The sequence below is a fragment of the Gopherus evgoodei genome, chromosome 3 (genome assembly GCF_007399415.2).
Source record: "Gopherus evgoodei ecotype Sinaloan lineage chromosome 3, rGopEvg1_v1.p, whole genome shotgun sequence".
Lineage (NCBI taxonomy): Eukaryota > Metazoa > Chordata > Testudines > Testudinidae > Gopherus > Gopherus evgoodei.
Window position 1 is genome coordinate 42,190,329 of NC_044324.1, and position 23,865 is coordinate 42,214,193.

The window sequence follows — 23,865 nt, forward strand, 5'->3', positions numbered from 1 at the left end:
AGGCTCTTGTCAATTTCAGTGAAAATGACAAATGCTTTCCAGGCTGGTTGCCCATCCACTCTCCCTCCCCATCGATTCCCCAGAGGTCCGCCTCTCTGCCCTCTGAAGCTGTGGGGGAGGTAGCATTCAATAACAGGTATGTCAAGTCTGTATTAGATTAAACAAAATGTGTTATGGAGAACAGGTATTTTCTAATTAAACTATGTTTTGGTGGAAAATTTCCAATCAGCTCTACTCCTGAAGTCCTTTTCAGCGTCACTGCTTCCCATAATAGAGTCCGCCAGCCTGTCAATATGGATTCATTGTTCCTCTAGATGTACAGATCCAATAACCCTGCAGGACACCACTAGAAACACACCCACTCAATGATGATTCTCTGTTTGCAATTACATTTTGAGATCTATCCAACGGCCATTTTTAACCCATTTAATGTGTGTGGTGTTGATTTTGTTTTAGTATCTTTAACCATAATGCTGTGCAGTGCCAATTCAAATATCTTATAGAAGCATAAATACATGACACAACACTATTCCTTTGTCAACCAAACTTATAATTTCAGTAAAAAAATCAGTTTGTTTGACAAGATCTTTTTTACACAAATCCATTTTGATTGGCATTAAGGCGACACCCACAACATGCTATATTTAAGGCAAGGTGGATAAAAAACAATGATTTTTTAAATTAAAAAATCATTTTTATTTAAATTGGATTGTTCAAATTTAAATACAAGTTAATTTTTCTAAATAAGCCTATTTAAAATAAAATTTGAAATTATGAAAACCTATTAATATAATTTAAATTACATTAAAAATATTAAGCAGTATATTTGCTTGCAAAGTTTTAAAGAAAGTCAAACCACTGAACTGGTTTAATTTGCTAGCTAAGCACCTGAAACCGGAGTTTGGTGAAGTGCTAAACCAACCAGCTGTAGCCTCTGCTTCAGGTGTAAAGAGAATATTTTAATTTCAGTTTATTCAACTAGTTCAGTTCAGCAGCCAGTTAATTCAAAATTAAGAAACAAGCTGTTAGTTGAAAATGCTTGGTTTCCATAAAAACTATATTTGAGAGGATGAGATCTACTAGTTCTAAAATCTTGAAGGACAATGGTAACCAGAAATCATCAATTCACTAACTACAAATAATACTATGTTTAAACTTTCTGATAAATTTCTTTTCTTATGTATCTAGCACATTTAAAGTAGTTTTATTTAACTAATATTTTAAAAAAATTAAAATGCTGTTTGTTTTTAACTGATTTTGAATTTCCATCCAAATACAGCTTGACACAAATCAGAATTAAAAAAATAAATCTAGTAAATTAGAAATGCATCAATTGCCATTTTCTAATTTCGGTACTGCCAACCTCAAAATATCAAAAAGCACGAGTCACACACCGATATTCTTTTTTTTTTTTTGTCTCCTGCCGACAACCCAAACGCCGCTCGTTGGGGGTCGAAGTTTTTTGTTGGCAAGAGACCCGACAAACAGCAACTGCACAAGTTTTAGCGCCATGGCTGTAGCGACACATCCATATTGCTAAAAGCTGTGTAGTGTAGACATAGCCTTAGATAGGCCATGTTTACACTATAGACACTACAGCAGCAGAGCTATGGTACTTTAGCTATGCCACTGCAGCTATGCTACTGCAGTTCCCGTAGTGTAGATGCTTCCTACAGTGACAGAAGAGGTATTTCCATCACTGTAGGTAATCCACCTCCCCAAGTGGCAGTAGCTAGGTCAACAGAAGCATTCCTCCTCCAATCTCACTGCATCTACACTGGGGGTTAGGTTGGCATAGCTACAACAATCAAGGGTGTGATTTTTTTTACATTTTATTGCTATGTTAATCAAAATTTTAAGGGTAGACCAGGCCTTTAGAAATAACTACACAGGGAAATTTACCAAACCATTATAATTATACTGGTAAATTACCCTGTGGAAACAAACATTAACAATTAATTATAGCCAATCCTTGTGTATGCCCCAGATGTTCTTGGTCAAATAAAACACAAGGCCAAATATGTACATCAAAGATCTTGTGTATTTTGAAGTGATTTGTGACAGACTGCTTTTGACTAGTAACTTTTTTAATTTGCCATCAAAACCATTTCTGTATAAATAATGTAACATTAATCATATTTTCCACTCATGATTAGGTGTGACCTACTCAAGATATTTCCTTTTATTAATGTATCAGTTTCAATTACTGTGATATCAATTATTATTTGTATATTGTAAATCTAAATTTTTGTTTCTAAAATTGTAAAATAATTACTATTTAGTTAAAATGCTATCTTTTTTATAAAAAAGTTCTGCTGGAGAAAAAGTTTACTGTATTTCCATTAAACAAGTACCTTGCAACCAAGCAAAAGGCATGTATCACTAAGGAATTTATCTTTCCCACTAAAGAATTTGACAATTAAGGGCTCAAATCTGCAATGCACTGAAGAGAAGACAACCAGCATCCTCTAGGATTGGGTTCTATTATGCTTAATTACCAACATTCATAGATTCATGGAGTTTAAGGCCAAAAAGAACCATCAGATTATCTAGTATTTCACAAGTCATTAAATGTCATGCAGTTATCCCCATATTGAGCACTATGACTGGTCACAGACAGAAGCTAAAGTTGTGTTGAGCTAAAACATATCTTCTAAAAAGGTATCTAGTCTTGGTCTGAAGACATCAAGAGATGGAGTATCCACCACTTCCCTTGGTACTTTGTTCCAATTGTTAATCACCCTCACAGTTAAAAATCTGTTTCTTAGTCTCCAAATATCCGCAAGTCCAATATCCTCCAAGGATAATGGATGGTTTGCAAAGGCCTGAGGTTTTCACCTACAACACTGAGATTTTTCTATGACATATCATCCATGACAGCATTCCAATTTCCTCCTAATACAACTGGGACATCAGCTCTGCTGGATAAAATGTCAGTTATTTCTGCAATAAAAGGTGCATTCCCACCACTAGGATTATATACACTCCCTAAAATTAATCTCTTAGTATTGGATTATTGTGGATCTACCCTCTGTATCTGACTATTACTGAATTAATTGAAAAGTTAGGCTCTTGTGGACTGATATCATTAGTCCCCTGCTTATGCAACTGAAAGAGGAGAGATATTCATGTCCCACTCATAGTTTTTAATTCTGCTGGCATTTTCTTTCCTGAAAGGGGTCTCCTGAAGAAAAGCCATATGACATCCATTTGATTTTAAGAGCCTCAAAGTTTTGATTCTCTTGGAGTTTTCAGTAAGCCCCCATACATTCCATGAACAAACCTTAATGTTCATGAAAAATTAGTGGTAGTTCAGCTGCCAATTGACACCCAATAGCTTGGCAGGCTCTCAGTGCCTCTCCCATGCAAAAAACAAACAAACCAAAAACAAAGGAAACATACACCACCCACCTTATTCTTAACATACCAGACTTCCAATATGAGCATGTTCAAATTCCAGATGGTGTATGCCTGCACCCACCCACCCCATGCATAATATGAATTAATTAGGAGTCTGCCAGAAATATACCTATATTTACCAATACCTATATATGCCAAGGTATATAAATGAATGGAACCTACTGCTGGATAGCAACAAATGCATAAATAATAGTATATAAATGTTCATATTCTCTTGGTATATAAATATTTATACCAATACACAAATGAAAAAAATAAACATGAAGTGACAAATGATGTGTGCAAATAAATATATTATTACCATACACGTTATAAATATATAAACTTTAAGTATGGGTAGAAAAGGTAAAAGTAAATATAAAAAAGTGTTCATATAAAATGATACATGTAGTCACAAATAACACACAAGTAAATAGTTATGAATATATTAGCATCATGTATATATTAAAACATATAAATTTAAGTAGAAATAAAGAGAAGAATATAGTTATTATGAATGTATAGATATACTTATGTTTTCTAATCAACATATTGAAAGTATCGATTATCAAGCTATATTAAATATCCTAACGGTACTAATTATATCCTATAACACTAATATATTAAATATGCCAGATGTATGTACCAACTGTTCTCAATTCCCTTGAGACTGAAGAAACTGTAGTTAACCCCTTTGGCTCTCTCTGCACTTCCATTTTTTAAATGGTTGAAGCACCTCTAAGGAAAAATACAATATACATCTCCTCTCGGAGTGTTCTTCAAAAAAATCAAGTCCAGTACCACTTCTTATCTCACCATCTCTCCTTCCATGCCAATCCCCATTTTAAATACACTAATAGCTCAAAACTTAGGGCATACTAACCATAAAAAATATTACTGACTGGACAACTTTAACGGCCTTCACATATCTTTGTGAAAAATATCACTTACCAATAGAGAAAGGTCCTTTCTACAATAAGCTTTGATTTGAAGTTATGAAGAGCTTGGGAACTGTTGGCAGGCTGCAAATAACACTCCATTTGAAGTGCACCTTAAAAAGTATGCTAATCAAAAACATTTTGTGAGTAACACATACAAATGGCCGAACTCCTTAATTTATCTAACTGACTATCCCATAAAAGAAAAATAAGAGAAGGAATTAAACATCTCCATTTCCTTTGACAGGTGGGATAATATCTTGCACAATATACGCAGAACATTCAGTTCTGTTTTTGCATTTCTTTCAGTACAAAATTCTAAATAGATATTATTGGACCCTGAGCGACTGCATGATGTTGGAGTCACTCCGACAGGGGATGGATCACTTGATGATTACCTGTTCTGTTCATTCCTTTTGAAGTACCTGGCATTGGCCACTGCCAGAAGACAGGATACTGGGCTGGATGGATCTTTGGTCTGACTCAGTATGGCCATACTTACGTTGACATAGTAAATGTTGGAGGTGTGACAGCAGCAATGCAGACCTGTCACATACAGTCTTTGAATGTCAAAGTATATCCACATTCTGGAAGGAAGTGTGTGGTGCTCTGTCTATGGCCAAGTCCTACGTCCAGCAACCTCTGTGTTTGGGGCATTCTAGAACATCTACCCTGTTCTAGTAATGCCAGGAAATGGATTACTTATAGTGGCCAGAGTCATTTTACAAAAATGGAAATCTGCTATTCCTCCTGCATTTCTCGGAGACAGTAAGCAAAAACTTTACACTGTTCCTGATGGAATACTGATGTATGGCCAGAAGCTGCTTCGAGAGACTTCTCAGCAAAAGAACCCTTAAAACGTGATATAAGCTTGGCTTTTTCCAATTCTAAAAATTAATGTTGCTGACCAAAACCCAGAGAACAGAAAAAAAAAGAAGGGGGGGGAGGTGAGGAATCACAAAAGAAAAGCTAATATGACCCGTGTGGTGGAGAAACCAGCAAGAGATTTTCCCACAGAAACACTCCTTGCACACAGTCATACTGGCAAAATCCTGCTAATGTCCTCCTGAGGCTGGGAAACTCTGCTCTGCCCTTAAAAGCCACTATTTTGCTCTAAAAATAAAAGTCACTCCAGGAAAAGAGGTAACACACAGCAATCTCTCAACAGCGCTCAATCTTGGGGAAAAAGCATTAACCACTATTAACTCTACAATGATCCATGGGATAACTCTGCCAGCAAAGTTGAGGGGGGTCACAGCCTTTCAATAACCCTGCAGAAGACCCAGGTGCATACGTTCCCTCTTGCACCCTTCCAATCCCAAGGCTCAAAACACCTTTAACACGGCCAGCTTAACACCCTTCTCCCCACTCCCTACCTCCTCCACTTCTGCCCCACCTCTACTCCTCCCTCTCCCCATGCCCCAATTCTCCCTCCCCTTCCCCCAACCCCTTCCAAACCTCCTCCCTCTCTCCCACCTCCTCCTTGCCCCCAGCCACCCCCATTCTCCCTTCCCCTTGTGTGAGCTCCTGCTAGGATTCCACTCCTCCATGACTCTGACTCTAGAATCTATGAATCTATCTATGAATCTATGTGTGCCCACCTCAATGTTTCCCTTCGAGCCCAATTCCCCATTGACTAGGTATCTCTCCTTCCCCATACACCTGTCCTGCCTTCCTGGGTGGGGTGAGAAGCTACTAAGCATCATGCCAGAGCCAACAGACCTATCCCTACTCTGCAGTCAGGGTATACCATGGATTTAATAGAGGCAATATGATATTTTCTGTCTTATTATCTATTCCTTTTTTGATTCCCAACATTCTGTTTTCTTTTTTGACTGCCGCTGCACATTGAGTGGATGTTTTCAGAGAACTATCCACTCTCTTTCTTGAGTGGTAACAGCCAATTTAGACACCATCATTTTATATGTATAGTTAGGATTATGCTTTCCAATGTGCATTACTGTGCATTCATCAACATTGAATTTCATCTGCCATTTTGTTGCCCAGTCACCCAGTTTTGAAAGATCTTTTTGTAGCTCTTTGCAGTCTGCCTGGGGCTTAAGTATCTTGAGCAATTTTGTATCATCTGCAAATTTTTCCACTTCACTGTTTACCTCTTTTTCCAGATCATTTATAAATATATTGAAGAGGACTGGTCCCAGTACAGACCTCGGGGGGACACCACTATTTACATCTCTCCATTCTGGAAACGGACCATTTATTCCTACACTTTGTTTCCTATCTTTTAACCAGTTACCAATCCATGAGAGGACCTTCCCTCTTATCCCATGACAGCTTACATTGCTTAAGACCCTTTGGTGAGGTACCTTGTCAAATTCTAAATACACTATATCCATCAGATCCCCTTGTCCACATGCTTGTTGACCCCTTCAAAGAATTCTCGTAGGTTGGTGAGGTATGATTTCCCTCTGCAAAAAACCATGTTGACTCTTCCCCAACAAATTATGTTCATCTATATGTCTGACAGTTTTATTCTATACTATAGTTTCAACCAGTTTGCACAGTACTGAAGTGAGGCTTACCAGTCTGTAATTGCTGCGATCACCTCTGGAGCCCTTTTTAAAAATTGGTGTCACATTAGCTATCCTCCAGTCATTTGGTACAGAAATTTATTTTGATTTAAAAGATAGGTATATAGCGACAAGGTGGGTGAGGTAATACCTTTTTTTGGATAAATTTTGTTGGTGGAGACTCAAGCTTTCAAACCACACAGAGTTCTTCTTCAAGTTTGAGAAAGGTACTCCAAGCAACACAGCAAAATGCAAGGTGGAATATCACATATTCTATGGGCCCATTCAAGGTAGAATAGCCCATTAAAACCTCTGCAGTCACAGGACAAAAAAAGGGGGGGGAGGGGCATTGGGTTTCAGATTGTTGCAATAAGCCATAAATTCAATGTCTCTATTCACTCCAGAGACTCTGTCTAGTTATGAATTTAAACTCCCAGGCTTGTCCTTTGAAAGTGGTGTGCAGGTTTCCTTTGAGGACAAGGACTGATAGGTCAGCTATAGAGTGATCACTTTGTGAAAAGTGTTCACCCCCAGGCAGGCCTGCCTGAACTGTGGAATCCAGGGGGTCCAGGCCTGCCCAATTGTTTACATGGGCATAGTTTGGGAGTAGGAGGCCATCTTGCAAGCCTTAGGTAAGCGCTGAGCGGCACCACAGGGGATCTGATCACCTTATCAGCTCCCTGGCCACAAAGCACAGCCCCTGCTGACATCACCAGCCTCTTCCTGGTGGGGGTCTGAGGTGGACCGTAGCCCCCACTCACCATGAGGCCGCGCCCCTCTCCATGGCCCTGTCCCTGCTCCTTCTCTTTCCTCCGAGGCCCCGACCCTGGCCAGGCTGGAAGCTGGAGCTAGGCAGTGGTAAGAGCTGCCCAGAAAGCTTGAGCCGCTGTGGAGAGCCACAGATCCTCCACCTGCCCTGGGCGGGGTGCCGGGGTGTCCAACAGCAGCAGATGGATCTTGAAAATGTGTTGTAGGGAGTGTTGATCATTGTAGCAGTGGAGATATATCTGGCCTTCAAACAACCCCCCAGCCTCACCAAGCTTATCATCAGAAGCAAGCTCCCAATAGCCTGGGACACACCAACTCAAAGCAGACCCAGATCCTGCCAGAACAATAGATCCAAAACCAACAGACCTATCTCTGCTGATCAACTCCCCGTCTCAACACACCTTTCAAGATCTATGGATCCTACACATGCCTATCGCATGTGGTATTCCGCATCCAGTGCGCTTAATGCCCCAGTACCAATTATGCAGGTGAAACCAGCCAACCACTAAGCTTTTGAATGAGCTCACAGAAACTCTATCTTGAATGATCCCTTACAACATGTTCCCAGATCTGAAGAACTCTGTGTGGTTCGAAAGTTTGTCTCTCTCATCAACAGACATTGGTCCAATAAAAGGATATCCTGGGACTGACACAGCTACAACTACACTTTATATTACTACCTCGTTATTTAATTGTATACATTAGTGATGACTTTTATTAATGCAAACATCAGTGTTGTATCTGCGTGCCTGTAGGCAAATAAAAAAATCTTAAGCTGTATGAAATTTTGTTACAAATATGAAACTCAGCTCAGGTTTCATCAGAAAGATTCTTGAACAAGTTTGAGTAAACCTGGGAACATTTCTGAGCTGACTTTCAGTAATTTATGACATCACATGCAAACAATTTGACACTTGAAATTTCAATTTGGATTAAGGTGAAAGCAACTGGTTTCAACTGAGCTTTGCTTTCAGCCTTTGGACACAAATGTCAGAGGGGTGCCAAACCATGTCACTCACAACTGAAAAAGAGGTTTGCATGAGCCTAATGTGAACCTAGGGCACTGAGTTTCAAAGTTTAGAGTCCAGTCCTCCATGTACTGAGGGTTAACAGTAATTTTGCCAGTGATTTCAATCTCCTTCTCTAATTATTTATAACACACTCATCAATATAGGATCTGAGCACTGGAGACTAGGATCAGGCCCTTACTGAATGCTAAATAGTTATTCTGAATTGTGGCCATGCTGATTCCTGTGACGCATCCAGCATTAAAAAACAATGTATATTTGGGTCACTGAAGTATATGTTCTTATTTACCGATCAGTTCTGCTTGCTGTGAGCACAAAGGCTACACAAATTAAATTACTGTTCACATTCAAAAGGGTTGCCCAAATGACTTATGAATTCTCTGATGCTATCATCCTGGTGGACAGTAGCTGACTTTGTACAGAAGACAGGTATTGCCTATGGGATCCTCTACTTCCCAGCTTCAAAAGGGTCTACATAGATGTTTAGAGAAATTTACACAAAACCTCAGGGCTGCCCAGAGGATTCAGGGGGCCTGGGGCAAAGCAATTTTGGCTGCCCCTTCCATAAAAAAATTACAATATTATATTCTCGTGGGGGCCCCTGCGGGGCCCGGCGCAAACTGCCCCACTTGCTCCCCACCCATGGGCGGCCCTGAGAAAAATAAATCTTCTGCATCTCAGCACAAATCCAGTTTTGAGAAAACTTCTTTACAAGGTATCACTGGTTCTCAGCATTAGCTAGTGCTAAAAGGCACTAAAGCTCATTAAAAGGGTTGGACAAATATGTGTCATCAAAACTGTTTCTGGATCAAAAACTAGGGGTTTTTAAAAAGCAAAAAAAAATCACGGACGTCTGCTTTCCTTCAAAATTTGTTGTGCTTTTTTTTAATTGAAAAGCTGAAATTACTCTGCCAAAACCTGAACATGGTTTGAGGTTTCAGAAGTTTGTGGCCAAATATCTGCTGCTTTCTGTGTTTCATTGTTGAAAGAAACAATAAAAAAATTCTGCTTATAAAAAAATCCAAAACTTTTTGAACCACCTCAGCTCGTGACCAAATGCCTGAGTCCATCCAGTCAGAGATTTTTCCAGGTTTCTGATACTCTCTGCTGGCTTCCTTGACTCATATCTATCTCCATAACTTTGGGTTCATCTAGGTTAGAATATAAGAACAGCCATACTGGGTCAAAGCAAAGGTCCATCCAGCCCAGTATCCTGTCTACCGACCATGGCCAATGCCAAGTGCCCCAGAGGGAGTAAACCTAACAGGTAATGATCAAGTGATCTCTCTCCTGCCATCCATCTCCACCCTCTGACAAACAGAGACTAGGGACACCATTCCTTACCCATCCTGGCTAATAACCATTAATGGACTTAACCTCCATGCATTTATCTGTTTCCTAGAGACTGGCTCCATGGGGTCCCTCACAAACTGGAGATGGTTACTCTGGGTTTGTCTTTAGTATATCTTATGTACATACTCCATGAACTGAGCATTTGAGCTTGTTCCAAATCTGGGATGAGCCTATGTTGTGAAAACTGGAATGCTCAAAATAGCACATGCATGTGAGTGGACATAGGGTGTTAAAATTAAATTACCCTGGGGGTTCTCAAACTGGGGGTCACGACCCCTCAGGGGTCACGAGGTTATTACTGGGGGCCACGAGCTGTCAGCCTCCACCTCAAACCCTGCTTTGTCTCCAACATTTATAATAGTGTTAAATATATAAGAAAGTGTTTTTAATTTATAAGGGGGAGGTCACACTCACAGGTTTGCCATGTTATAGGGGTCACCAGTACAAAAGTTTGAGAACCACTGAATTAACCCCTCTGGAGCCTCAGGAAATGTAGGGGGGTCGTCTCCCTTGGTAGGGTTGGGAAGGAGGTAGGTGGTGTAGGATATTGCTCTTCTCATGTGATCCCTCCCCTAGTGGCTAATTTTAAATGAAGCTACCCTCTCCTGACATGAATCTCCCTATGGCACTGAAATTAAATATAGTCTATAATTTGGCATTTGAGAATTGAAAGGGATGGTAGCCCTAATGGAAAAGCTAACAGCTTGGCTCTTCTGCAAACCATAAACTGCTGAATGAGCTTTAGGGTAAGGAAGGCTGTGCCTCTCAAACAGCCTTGCTCTGCCCCCTATCCGACCCTCATCCACTTCCTGCCCCCCGACTGCCCGCCCCCTTCAGAATCCCCGACCCATCCTGCTCCTTGCCCCCTCACCGTCCCCCAGAGACCCTCCACTCCCACCCCAGGACCCCACCCCTGCTCCCTGTCCCCTGACTGCCCCAACCCCTATCACCCCCTCGCTGAGTCCTGACAGACCCCCAGAACGCCCACGATCCAACCCCCCCCCCGTTCCCTGTCCCCTGACCGCCCCCCTACCTTTTCCCCCAGGGACTCCCTGCCCCTTAGCCAACCCCCACAGCCCTGGCCCCTTGCCCCTGGCTCCCCTCTAACCCAGAGCCTCAGCGCACCCAGGAGCTTCGCTAGACAGACGCAGCGTGTCTCCAGCGGAGCCTGAGTTCTACCCCGCTCAGAGTCGCGTGGTCAGGGGGCGGGGCTGGGAGCTCCACGCTGAGCTCGGCTCCCTCCGCGCAGCCTGGAGCTCGCAGCCCCTCCCCTTGACCACGCAGCTCAGAGCAGGGCGGGCTTAGGGGCCTGGCCGGAGCCACGCTGCAGTTGTTTCGGATGCTGCTGGTTGGGCTGAGGCTCTGGGAGAGGGGAGGGGCGGAGACGAGACGGGGCCGGGGAGGGAGCCTCAGCCAGTCTCGTGGGGGCCCCTGCGGAGCCTGGGGCAAATTGCCCCACTTGCTCCCCCTCCTCTGGGCGGCCCTGCGAAACCTAGTGTGGAATTGCTTAAAGATCAAAGGTGAATCAAAAGGAACTTAGAGTAGCAAACAGGATAATAACATCTTCCTCAACAAATGTCTTCGCATGCTGCCCCTAAGGCAGTTTGAAAGCTCATAGGTACATTGTCTATAAAGTATGCAATGGAGCCAGATGTTGCTAGCAGAGCAGTGTTTTCCATGGGTTATGTGAAACAGAGTACAACCATGCCCTAGGCCCCCAAATGCTCTTGATTTCTGAAAGCAACAAAATGCATGTAAACAACATTATGAGCATCAATAACAGAAAGGCAAGTGCTGCAGCAATATGGGAATGACTGTTTATTCACTGTGCATCAGTCTTCATCCTGCCTTCCATGGGAGCAAGGAATTAGCCCCTTATTCGTATATTCCAGCTCCGCTCCACCACCTTAATCTTGAGGATGGTCAGGCATGATGCTGAATGGCAGAAGGGCTCTGTGTCTACTCGGTGTTTGGAACTCCTGCTCAACTGGGGAAACGGTCAAGGATAAAAAAGTATATTGATCAAAGGAGTATGTTCTGCCTGCACTAAGGTCTTCATTGCTACCTAGCTAAATATATATTTTTAAATAAGTAGTGGATTTATTTTTTATGAGCAATACAATATCACTTGGAATTTACAGGATATGTCTAAAGGCTAAACAATGTACATTAGCCAGATTTGACTTCTCTCTTACTAATCCATATACTTTATAGTTACTTAGAAAACATGAAGAAATACAGTCTAGAGGAGTGAGCAGAGTGCAATAATGCAGACCAAACACTAACCCTTTCCAGAGATCCTTCTCATGTAAATTGTGGAATTAGAGTACTTACAAAAACATGCCACCCTTTCGATCTCTGTAGCAAAGTGTCTGCAATACTCATTTCAAAGCAAAGGAAACAAGAATTCATATAGAGCAAAGAAAGTTAATCTGCATCCACAGAGCACTTCAATCAATGAAAAGTTAATCAAAAACATCAGTACAGACCTGCTGACTCCTGCCAATTTATCTCTTTTGTGCCTGTTTATAGGAAACAAACACAAACACACTAATGACTCCTAAATATTTTGGTTTTTCTTACTAGACCTAGGCCCACATACACTTTTAATACTGCATTCTATTTGCATATATTATAAATATTCACTAAGGAACTAAGTGCTGAACACACATCATCCCCCAAATAGCTTTGTACTGTATACTGTATTTTCCAGCCCTTGTCTGTTTTGGATTCTGAGGCCAATGAGCCTTAGGGAAAAAAAAGATAATGAATCATAACAGCTGTTCTTTTTTCTAATCAGAATCCTTCCTTAAGCTCTGAATACAATAGTTCTTCTACAGCAGGAACTAATGAGTCTGCTACTAAAATGCCCTCGTTAGATGAAGGAACAGGTAATGCTGTTGTGACTATTGTTACTGAGGAAAACACCAGGCACAACGGTGGCATTAAAGGCCATTTTCTGGGATTCTTCCTATGAGATGTGCCAGCTGAGCAAGGCTAACTTTGGCAGTAATGCAAGCAAGGACAGAGTATACTATCAGCCCAGGAGATGAGAGCTCACAGTTCAAATGGGGACAGCTAAATAGGTGACCCAAATCCAGTATTTTCACACTTAGTTTGGCACACATCTGTGTGAAATGCCCATGTTTTGCACCTATGGACCAATTTGTATGAAATTCAGATTCAGATGCTCTTTTGGGACATCTGTGTTTGAAAACTTACCTGATGTGTTTATCACAGTCATTCATACCAAAGTTTCTTCCAAAAAATACTATGATTCAAAACCGAAGAGTGAAACCCTGGCTCCACTGAAGACCATGAGAGAATTTTATTTCCCAGTAACACAATTGTAGCACTGTAGTTTATGATGTATGCTTTTCACCTTTCAAAGACAAAGAGTTAAGGCAATATTTTTCAAACAATACACGGTACACACATTTAAGGTACAAATGAGTTTTGTCACAGATACTTGAAAGTAACTGAGTACTTTGCTTGAATCTTCATATGTTGGCAGGAAAGTGTCAGAACAAGGAGCTTTTACAAGTGTGGATAAGGGGAAACACTAAGAATAATCTATATTGCTCTTCAAAAATTTGGCATTGTGTAATGACAAGCTATGCTTTGTTAAAGACTCTTCATTAATGAACACTAAGTAGTGGTAAAATTACTCAGGAAGCGAGAGGCAGAAATACATCTTATAAACTGGGAAAAGATTACTGTTACAACCTGGCCCAATACCCGTCTATATGGTAACCAGACTGTTGTGAGTGGACTCAATTTCTGGGTCCCATGTGCTCTCTAGCTCTGGGACCCTGGGGTATAGTCCCAAGCTCAAACCTCTTTTCTCCTGGAGTGGTGAGATGCCACTGTCCAGTCACCATAGTCCTTGAAATCAGTTTCTGAGACACCCGCCTCCCAAGCTTCTCCAGTTGCTTACATATGCTCACTCAGAGTTCCATCTGGGCTGTAGTCACTCTGGGTTTACTCATTTAATTCCTCTGGAGACAACAGAGCAGGAAAGCAAGGAACGCAAACAGAACGGGGGAATTTCTTAACCACATTGGCTTTAATCTTAAAGCACTCAGGAGACAGATCTTTGAAAACAAAGATCCTGAGATGCGCCCTCACCTACTCTGGTTCACTCCTTCTGTGAGACCATGGTTTGTCAGCAGAGACTCTCCTGCCCTCGCTCTCCTGCAAACTCTTCTTACATGCGGCAGTGGCCAACCTCCAGCTGTAGAGCAGAACCTTGCTCTTAAAGAGGGCCTCTATCTCTGGGCCATGTGTTCAGACGGAAGTTTCATACCCACCAACATGCCTGCCTGCCCCTTGTGGGCCCCTGTGTAGAAAGACCATTGTTCCATGTGAGTTTGCCAGAAGTGGAGAGTCAAAATTGATAGTTTCAGGCTGCAGCCTTGATGGCTCTCAGTGGTGATCCTTCAATAAAATGTCAAATGACTTTCCAGGGCAGGGAGTTATCTGGGGTGAAACGAAACAAGCTGACACTAAGCAAATCCAAATGAATGCAGCCAGAAACAATACTTCAACACAGGTAAGAAACAGACTTCACAATTTGAGAAAGTCATATCCCATTCCACCACAGTTACATTAAGAGACATGTAGAAAGAATTGAGTCTTACATTTCTCACCAAAATATGGCATATCAGATCTAGAAGTTGGCGAACATGACAGATGGATAATGGGTTCAGGTCAGGTCTACACTACAAATTTATGCCAGCATAGCCATGTCAGCCACATTTGTGATGATGTGTGATCTGTGACTATCATAGCTATGCTGGCAAAAGCCTTTAGTGTAGACATATTATACAGGCAAAACTGCAGTTTTACCAATACAGATTATTTTGCTTGGGGTGGGGTATATGCGGACAGAGGAGCTGGAATAAGTTGTGCCAGCAAAAACAGAATTTTGCCAGTATAAATTGTGTCCAAAATAGGAGCTCTTTGCCAGTACAGTAAACCAGTATTGCTAGTATAAAGCAGGTTTTAACATTTTCACCTGAAGTTGAATATGCTCTCAGACTTTGAGTTTTTGCCAAACTTTGTAAAATTCATTAGGCCAGATTCTTTGTACAAATAGACAGACCTTTCCTTTCCCACTCAATTCCATGGAAACCACCCACATGCATCGAAGGAGAGAAGTTTCCAAGAATTTTGCCAACAATCATGAAAAGAAAAGGACCACCCATGAAAGAGATGATGGATGGTCCATTGGTTAGGGCACTAGTCTGGGCCTCAGGAGACAATTCAGTTCCCTCCTCTGCCACAGACTTTCTGTGTGACCTTAGATAAATAACCAACAGGCAGATTTTCAAAGGTATTTAGCACCCAAACATGAAAACAGGCACCAAGTGGGATCTTCATAAGCACTTAACTCCTGTTGATTTCAACTGGAGTTAGGTGCTTTACCTGTTTAGGTGCTTCTGAAATTTCCAATAGGCTCCTGTCTGCAGTGGGGAGGTCTATGGGAGGGGGACACTGGGCAAGCAGTGTGGTGTGCAGGGTGCTGTGCAGTTGTGGTGGGAGGTCAGCAAGGGAGGTGTCTGGAAGGGGTGGGGGCTGGGCATAGAAATTTGTGGTGGAGGTCTCTGAGCAAAGGGGCACTGGGCATAAGGGTAGGACACAGGGCAGGGGGGAGGTGTGGTGTGGGCCTGCCCTTAAGAGGAAGGGGCATGCTGGCAGCACAGGGTTGGGCAGCCAGTGTGCGTCTGGCAGCTGCAGGTTTGTAAACAGTACTCGCCTGCTGGGATGTGCAAAGTGGGGCTGCTCCTGCCACACTGTGCCTCATTGCTCCCAGCCACCTTTGGAGACTGACCATCCCATCCCTCTGCACCTTGCCCCATGGGGGGCCCACAAATATGTTTGGTGCCAGGCCCACAAAAAGTTAATCCGGCCCTGGATTGGGCCCGCCCATCTCCCAGGATTTCCAATAAGGCCTCACTACATTGCTGGGATCACTGCCTAGTCTTGGGAGAATTAGGAGCCCAGGCATAGTGTCCCAACCGCCCTAATGGGCAAAACCCAAACTGTCTATAGGCTCTGGCCCTCAGGCAGGAACAGAGCCACCAAGGAGTCCACAGATTCTGGCCCTCGGGCAGGGGCAGAGCAGTGAGTAGTTTAGCATCCGAGCTTTAGAGGTGAATAGGCTAACACCGGACACCTGGCCCACAGTGGGGAGGCTGCAACCCCAGGGGTGGGATGGGATGGGGTAGAGGGACTCAGGCCCACCCAACTCCACCAGGTCCCAGGCCAGGGCCCTTACAGTGGTGGAGTGTTCTGCCACTTGATCAGCAGGGAATCCAGCCACAACACACTGACCATGTTTCAGGCTGCAATACAACCAGACTGGAGTTGGCTATCCGTGGGCCACTTCCTTCCCTTCCCTTGAGGTGTACCTGAATCAATGGGTGTCCGCCGTCTCCTCAGGGGAGGTGGCCAGCAACAGTCTCGGCAGCTCCCCTGCAAACACAAGTTCCTTTGGGAGCAGGATGTCTCTTGGTTTGGCAGCGAAGTCAGCAGTCTGGAATGAGCGGGATGCGTCTGTTTCCCTCGCTGTCTTGACCACAACTGTGCTTAGCCTTTTATACTTCCTGTCCTGCCTTTCCTCTGGTAAGGCAGGTCTGGCTCTGCCCATCTGGGCACAGAGGGTGGTTCCTACTCTTCCGGGTTAGAGGAAAGTCACACTGCCTCACTACATGCACATTGAAAAGATAGAACAGACTCCTTAATATACTAAAAGGTTGGGGTTTTTTTTCAAAATTAAAGAGAAAGAAACACACTTTTCTATGCTACACATAAGCTGCTTTTGGGACGGGATTACATGAAGCCTAAAATAAGTCCACAGAAATAGTCAATCAAATCACTGAGATTTTTATTGCTGCACAAGTCTTTTCTTGCATGTTCCTTTAAAATGAAGACACTGAACAAATTAGTCCAGGTGAAAAACTGTATTGATTAACAGAACTGGTAAACTAGTAAACTAACAGGTTGATTGTTCACTTCTGTCCCCATTTAGTTTCCATTTGCACTTGCTCATCATGGTGCATATGTACTATGGGCCTGATACAGAGCCCACTTAAGTAGGTAGAAAGATTTCCTTTGACTTCGGTAGGCTTTGGATCAGGCTCTATGCAAAGAACTGTGGATCAAGGACTGGTTTATTTCATTTCTCTTCTTTTTTTCCCCCTCAGAGGGAACAGACTCACTCAAGACCCCGCTATGAATTGTCACACTTCATCTTCTGAACTTTGCTTTATCAGTTGAATTTCAGCACAATTGATTTAGTGACTGAAAAACTTTTCAGATTGCTTTAATGGATGTGCCATTCAGTTAATGCTAACTTTCAGTGTATTGTATTTATTATGAAGCATTTACCCTAGAGTGTTTCTCTAGTGAAAAACCAAAGAAAGTTAATCAAATCATATCAACACATTGCCAGACAGCTTCAATGACATGGCCATTTCATGCCAAGACCAAGTTGATTAAGGTGGCTCATTTAACCCAGCTCCTGGTGGCTTAAATATGATAACAACTCTATTCAAGGAGGAAAGAACAAAACCATATCAGAATATATAGGCAACTTTAAAATCTTACAGTCCTTAAGTTCTACCGCCCTTTCTCATACAAGTGGTCCTATTGAAATCAACAAATTATTCACACCAGTATAGCTCTGTAGGATAGGAGCTTTAGTACAACGTAGGTCTGAGCCTTGAAACAAAATGAGTACCCATCATTATCAGGAAAAAAATAAAAGCACTATAAGAAACGTCTAAACAAAATTTAAAATAACTCTCATGTTCTCTTTCCATCATTCTTCTATATTTTACTTTAAATGTATCTCATTTGTGTTTGTTTCAAGTTTCCCCAGTTCCATCAAAACATCAAATAATATTTTTAAAGCAGATATTAACTATACCTAACCTAATCAATTTAACCCTGAGCTTTGCATGAAAATGTTTTATAGTACTTTTATTTCCCTTCAGTTAACAGAACTGCCAGAGCTGAGAACACAAACGGCTTTTCTGTGACTCCTCTTTATTGCTATTTCTAGATCTGCTCAAAATAATTTTCTGTGAATTTTTTTTCTTTTTTGAAATTTTAAACATTTTTTCAAACAGCTATAAAAGTGGTCAAAAACAGAAAATAAATTTAGTGAAAAATTGACTTTTCTCCACATTTTTTGTTTAAACTTCCAGAGCTTGTCAGAAAAAATGTGAAGTTTTGATAAAACTCAACTTTGCACTTAGCCCTGGTACAGCCATTCAGAATGTACGGGAAACCTCTTGCTGGGTTTATTTTACATATAAATAAGCTTCTGATCCTTTAAATTTCAAGGTCTGACCACAGTACTATAACACAGTCTTCATCTCTACAACCTGGAGCAGAGAGTTTGGTTAATGACATGCAGAGTGCAGGGACAAGTGACATTTGTGTCTCATGGCAAATTCATTTTTTATTTAGACTGACATTTTGCTCTTTATCAATTGAGGTATTTAAGCTTACATGACTTACAGTTTGCCATAGTATATTAATAAGTTGTGTATATTATAGCCAATTACTAAATATAGAAATTTATCAGTTAAACCGCTGTATATAATTAAATAATAATAAATAATAATAATATAGTCTAGATTAAGCTTTATTATCTCCAGCAGAAGAATGGTACTTTTGCATCCAAAGTCTTTTGCTTACACAATACACAATGTTTTATGGAGTATCATATGTGTAACTAATGCCATTGCCACCCTGTGTCTGGAGTTCTTTTCTTTTTCCAAATTTTGCTTTGCTGACCAATTCTCCTGAATGTATAAGGTTCTCTATCACTACAGTGACACCTGCTATTGAGAGCAAAGTTAAAAACTCAAAGAAAAGTAGACAAGCATTTCCAAAGCAAAGATTGCTTACAAGCGTCTGACATCTGGGAGTTGCATCTTTTCCTTTGGGGATGTGGGCTGGAAAGAAAAGAAAGAAAAAAAGATTCAAAACTTAAATTAGATAAAGGATAAAATTTTCAAATAGAATCTAAGTCCTGATGACTCTGAAAGAGATTTAGGATATGTTGTCTACACTGCAGACTATGGGAGGCATACCACTTGTGGCTAAAAGTAGCAGTGAAGTCAGGGCAATACAGGCTTCAGCATGGGCTGTACAAGTCCACCTGGTCCCTCTGCATATGTCTTTTCATTGCTAGCCTGTACCCCATGTTTTCACTTCTGTTTTTAAAGCTAAATTAGAAGCAACCACACTTTTGATTGCAGGGTAGACATACCTTCTGGCTCCCAAGTAGACTCATAGACTTTAAGGTCAGAAGGGATCATTATGATCATCTAGTCTGACCTCCTGCACAATGCAGGCCATACAATCTCACCCTTCCACTTCTGTAACAAACCCCTAACCTATGTCTGAGTTATTGAAGTCCTCAAATTGTGGTCTGAAGACCTCAAGCTGCAGAGAATCCTTCAGCAAGTGACCCGTGCCCCATGATGCAGAGGAAGGTGAAAAACCTCCAGGGACTCTGCCAATCTGCCCTGGAGGAAAATTCCTTCCTGACCCCAAATATGGCGATCAGTTAAACCCTGAGCATGTGGGCAAGACTCACCAGCCAGCACCCAGGAAAGAATTCTTTGCAGTAACTCAGATCCCAACCCATCTAACATCCCATCCCAGACCACTGGGCATACTTACCTGCTGATAATTTGGCAATTGATCTTTGATTAATTGCCAAAATTAGGCTATCTCACCATACCATCCCCTCTATAAACTTATTAAGCTTAGTCTTAAAGTCAGATATGTCTTTTGCCCCCACTACTCCCCTTGGAAGGCTGTTCCAGAACTTCACTCCTCTAATGGTTAGAAACCTTCATCTAATTTCAAGTCTAAACTTCCTAGTGTCCAATTTATATCCATTTGTTCTTGTTTCCATATTGGTACTAAGCTTAAATAATTCCTCTCTCTCCCTAATATTAATCCCTTTGATATATTTATAAAGAGCCATCATATCACCCCTGAACCTTCTTTTGGTTAGGCTAAACAAGCCAAGCTCTTTTAGTCTCCTTTCATAAGACAGGTTTTCCATTCCTCGGATCATCCTAGTAGCCCGTCTCTGAACCTGTTCCAGTTTGAATTCATCCTTCTTAAACATGGAAGACCAGAACTGCACACAGTATTCCAGATGAGGTCTCACCAGTGCCTTGTATAACAGTACTAACACCTCCTTATCTTTGCTGGAAATACCTCGCCTGATGCATCCTAAAACTGCATTAGCCTTTTTAACGGCCATATCACATAGGCGGCTCATAGTCATCCTGTGATCAACCAATACTCCGAGGTCCTTCTCCTCCTCTGTTACTTCCAACTGACGTGTCCCAATTTATAACTAAAATTCTTGTTATTAATCCCTGAATGCATGACCTTGCTCTTTTCACTGTTAAATGTCATCCTATTACTATTACTCCAGTTTACAAGGTCATCCAGATCTTCCTGTATGATATCACGGTTCTTCTCTGTGTTAGCAATACCTCCCAGCTTTGTGTCATCTGCAGACTTTATTAGCACATTCCCACTTTTTGTGCCAAGGTCACTAATAAAAAGATTAAATAAGATTGGCCCCAAAATTGATCCCTTAGGAACTCCACTAGTAACCTCCTTCCAGCCTGATAGTTCACCCTTCAGTACGACCCGATGGAGTCTCCCCTTTAACCAGTTCCTTATTCACCTTTCAATTTTCATATTGATCCCCATCTTTTCCAATTTAACTAATAATTCCCCATGTGGAACCGTGTCAAATGCCTTACTGAAATCGAGGTAAATTAGATCTACTGCTTTTCCTTTATCTAGAAAATCTGTTACCTTCTTAAAGAAGGAGATCAGGTTGGTTTGGCACGATCTACCTTTTGTAAAACCATGTTGTATTTTGTCTCAATTACCATTGACATCAATGTCCTTAACTACTTTCTCCTTCAAAAATTTTTCCAATACCTTACACACTACAGATGTCAAATTAACAGGCCTATAGTTACTCGGATTACTTTTTTTCCCTTTCTTAAAAATAGGAACTATGTTAGCAATTCTCCAGTCACATGGTACTACCCCTGAGAGTCTAAGAAGCCAATTTTTGAAGGTTTTTATGTACCTAACTCCGACTGAACTAAGTACCTACAAGCCTTTTAAAAATCTTGTCCTAAGTCACTTATGAAAACAGCGTTTAGGTGATTTTGAACATTTGACCCACTGTTCTTTGGCCACAATCTTCTCATACAGAGAAACATAAATAGTGAGGAGATCTTTTTACACAAGGGACTCTGGTTCATGTGTTGGCACAGCTAGTATGTTTTTTCCACAAACTCAAAACACTGACTTTTCGAGTCAGTTCTGGTATGAGGTCAAAATTCCTAATAAAGACAAAGTTTGAATAGAGAAGTGAAAGAGATTTGTGCAGCGTTTATTTTTGTTTCTCTTTTCCCAAGGAAAACTGGTGTCAGGTCTATTTTTCTACTTTTTTAAAGGAAGCTAAAGCATTCTGTTTTAAAGATACGTTTATCTATATCCCAGCTAAAGAAGATATAGTTATGTGATTGAAAATCGTGGAATAATGCAGCAAAATTCATGTCAGTAGAGTACACAAGCAATGGAAGTGGAAACACACACACATGCACAGAATGTTGTAAGAGAATTCCTATGTGTTAGCATACATAAAATATGAGCATCACTAATAAACAGCAGCTGTAGTATATAGCAGGCTGGATCTTTGCGTGGAATATCTTTAAGGTGTTTTTGGCATAGCTTCCAGGACTGTCTTGACCAACACTTTCCCAGATGTGTAGGATTATGGGATATATCTGTTAGAATCTCTCGGGCAAGCACTTTAATTCTCAACCACACCTGGGTTGGATATTGCAATCAGCTCCCATTTTCTATTTAACATTTTCCTACCTCGTTCATTTTAAATTCTCTGTGTTTTCCCTTATCACTTAATACATTTTCTTCATTATTGGCATCTGGGCTGTTTGCTGAAACATAAACACCAAAAGCCCAAATCAAGTTGCTTTAAAAAATAAAAAAAGAGCAAAAATATTCCCATTTCAGATGGAAGAGCAGATGGAGCTCTTGGCACTTTAGAGGATTTAAATTGACCCTCTGCACCAAGCTAGGGGAAGACAGACTGTCACTATGACTGGGAAACACTAAAGAGACCTGTTTTCCCATAGAATATACAGTAGCATTTTCTAGTTCTTTAGCTCTAAGCTGTGCATGGTGTTGAAAGAACAGCTGATTTTATCAGCTCACACTATTTTACACCCCAGGAATGCTCTTCACTTGCTTTCATGTTGAAATGGGTAATAATCATTCTGAATTCTTGGATATAATTTCTATCTCACCCTTTTCTTAGCAATGCCTGTGGGGATGCTGAGTAGGTTGCAAATATGTCCTCCCCTTCCTTGATATTTTTATTTATAATAATAAAGTGGTCTAGCAATTTAAACATTCTAACCATGAAAGGCCAGATCATCAGCTGGTGTAAATGGACTCAGCTCCATTGACTTCACGGGACTTACATTCATTTAGATCCACTCAGGCCTCGGCCTGAATTCTCAAGAACAACCAGATTTGCAACCCAAGAATGTTTCTAAATTCATCATCTATCCAGTTTGAAAAGCATCACTTTGGCTGTCTTTTCTTAGGTATCGCTGCAATATACCACTAATGAGTTTGTATTGTTCCATTTTGTTTTCAGCGTGTCATCCTTTGATTCATGCCAACAGCTCAGTTTTAAATGTCTGACTACTAAAATCATGTCTAAGTCATGCCAGAAATTCAACCCATAAAAGCCAGAAAACTTAAATTTATTAAAATAAATCTATAGACTTGAAAACAAAGACAGTAACAAATGCATTTTTCTGGATGACATATAGAGGTAGGTATATATTTTGCTTTATTGGAGTGTAACATTCTTTTAAAAGATATTGTTTAAAATGAGTTTAGTCGACAGCTCAGACCGGCACAAACTTCAATTTTGCAAACAATTCTGGAAGGCCAGACTAACACCTATGCAGAATCCCACTGACTTCAGCAAGGCCATTACTAGTATGGCACCTCTTCCAAGGAAGATCCAGGGAAAATTTTTGAGGGAGGCTGAAGAGCACTGATGTCTTCCCAGTATTTTTAACAAAGGTTTTCCACAAATATTGTCCAAGATAAGCACCGTGTGTTAGGGTGCCCGTGTTCACAAAGAGCAGGTGTGGGTGGCAGTGAGAACTCTACTGATTCCCTGTTTACATACACAACATTTTCATCCATAACAAAGGAAGGCAGCAACACCGCTAGGCAAACAAACATCTACTAAGTGCACTAGCTGGGAAAGCTTGTGTTTTCTTCCTGGGAAACAGACTGGGGACACTGATAGTGTATGATCTTCAGTGTATGCAATCTGAAGGAGAATGATCTAGGATAATGACCCTGTAGTCAAAGGCTGGCAACGCATCTCATCCCTTCCTGTGTTTAGCTATGGAATGTACCAAGGAGCTGAGACATGGCTTATTGTAGATCATTCCTGGGAAAACCTGGATAGCCCCATAACCTTTAACTTCTTTGCCACTCATTCTGTTCTCTATGGTGAAACTCTAAAGAGGGTCTGAGACAATGTGATGGTGGGTGCGATTACAGTGTTGTGATTGTAGCTTACCATTCATCCACTAGGAACTGGGCCTCAAGCTCATCTAGAGCATCATTCTTCTAGCTTGTGAGTGCCTTCTAAGAAGTATTCCTACTGAAATCAAGAAGTAAGTAATAGAACTGCTTGAAAAACAGCATGGGGTGAATACATTTTAATTC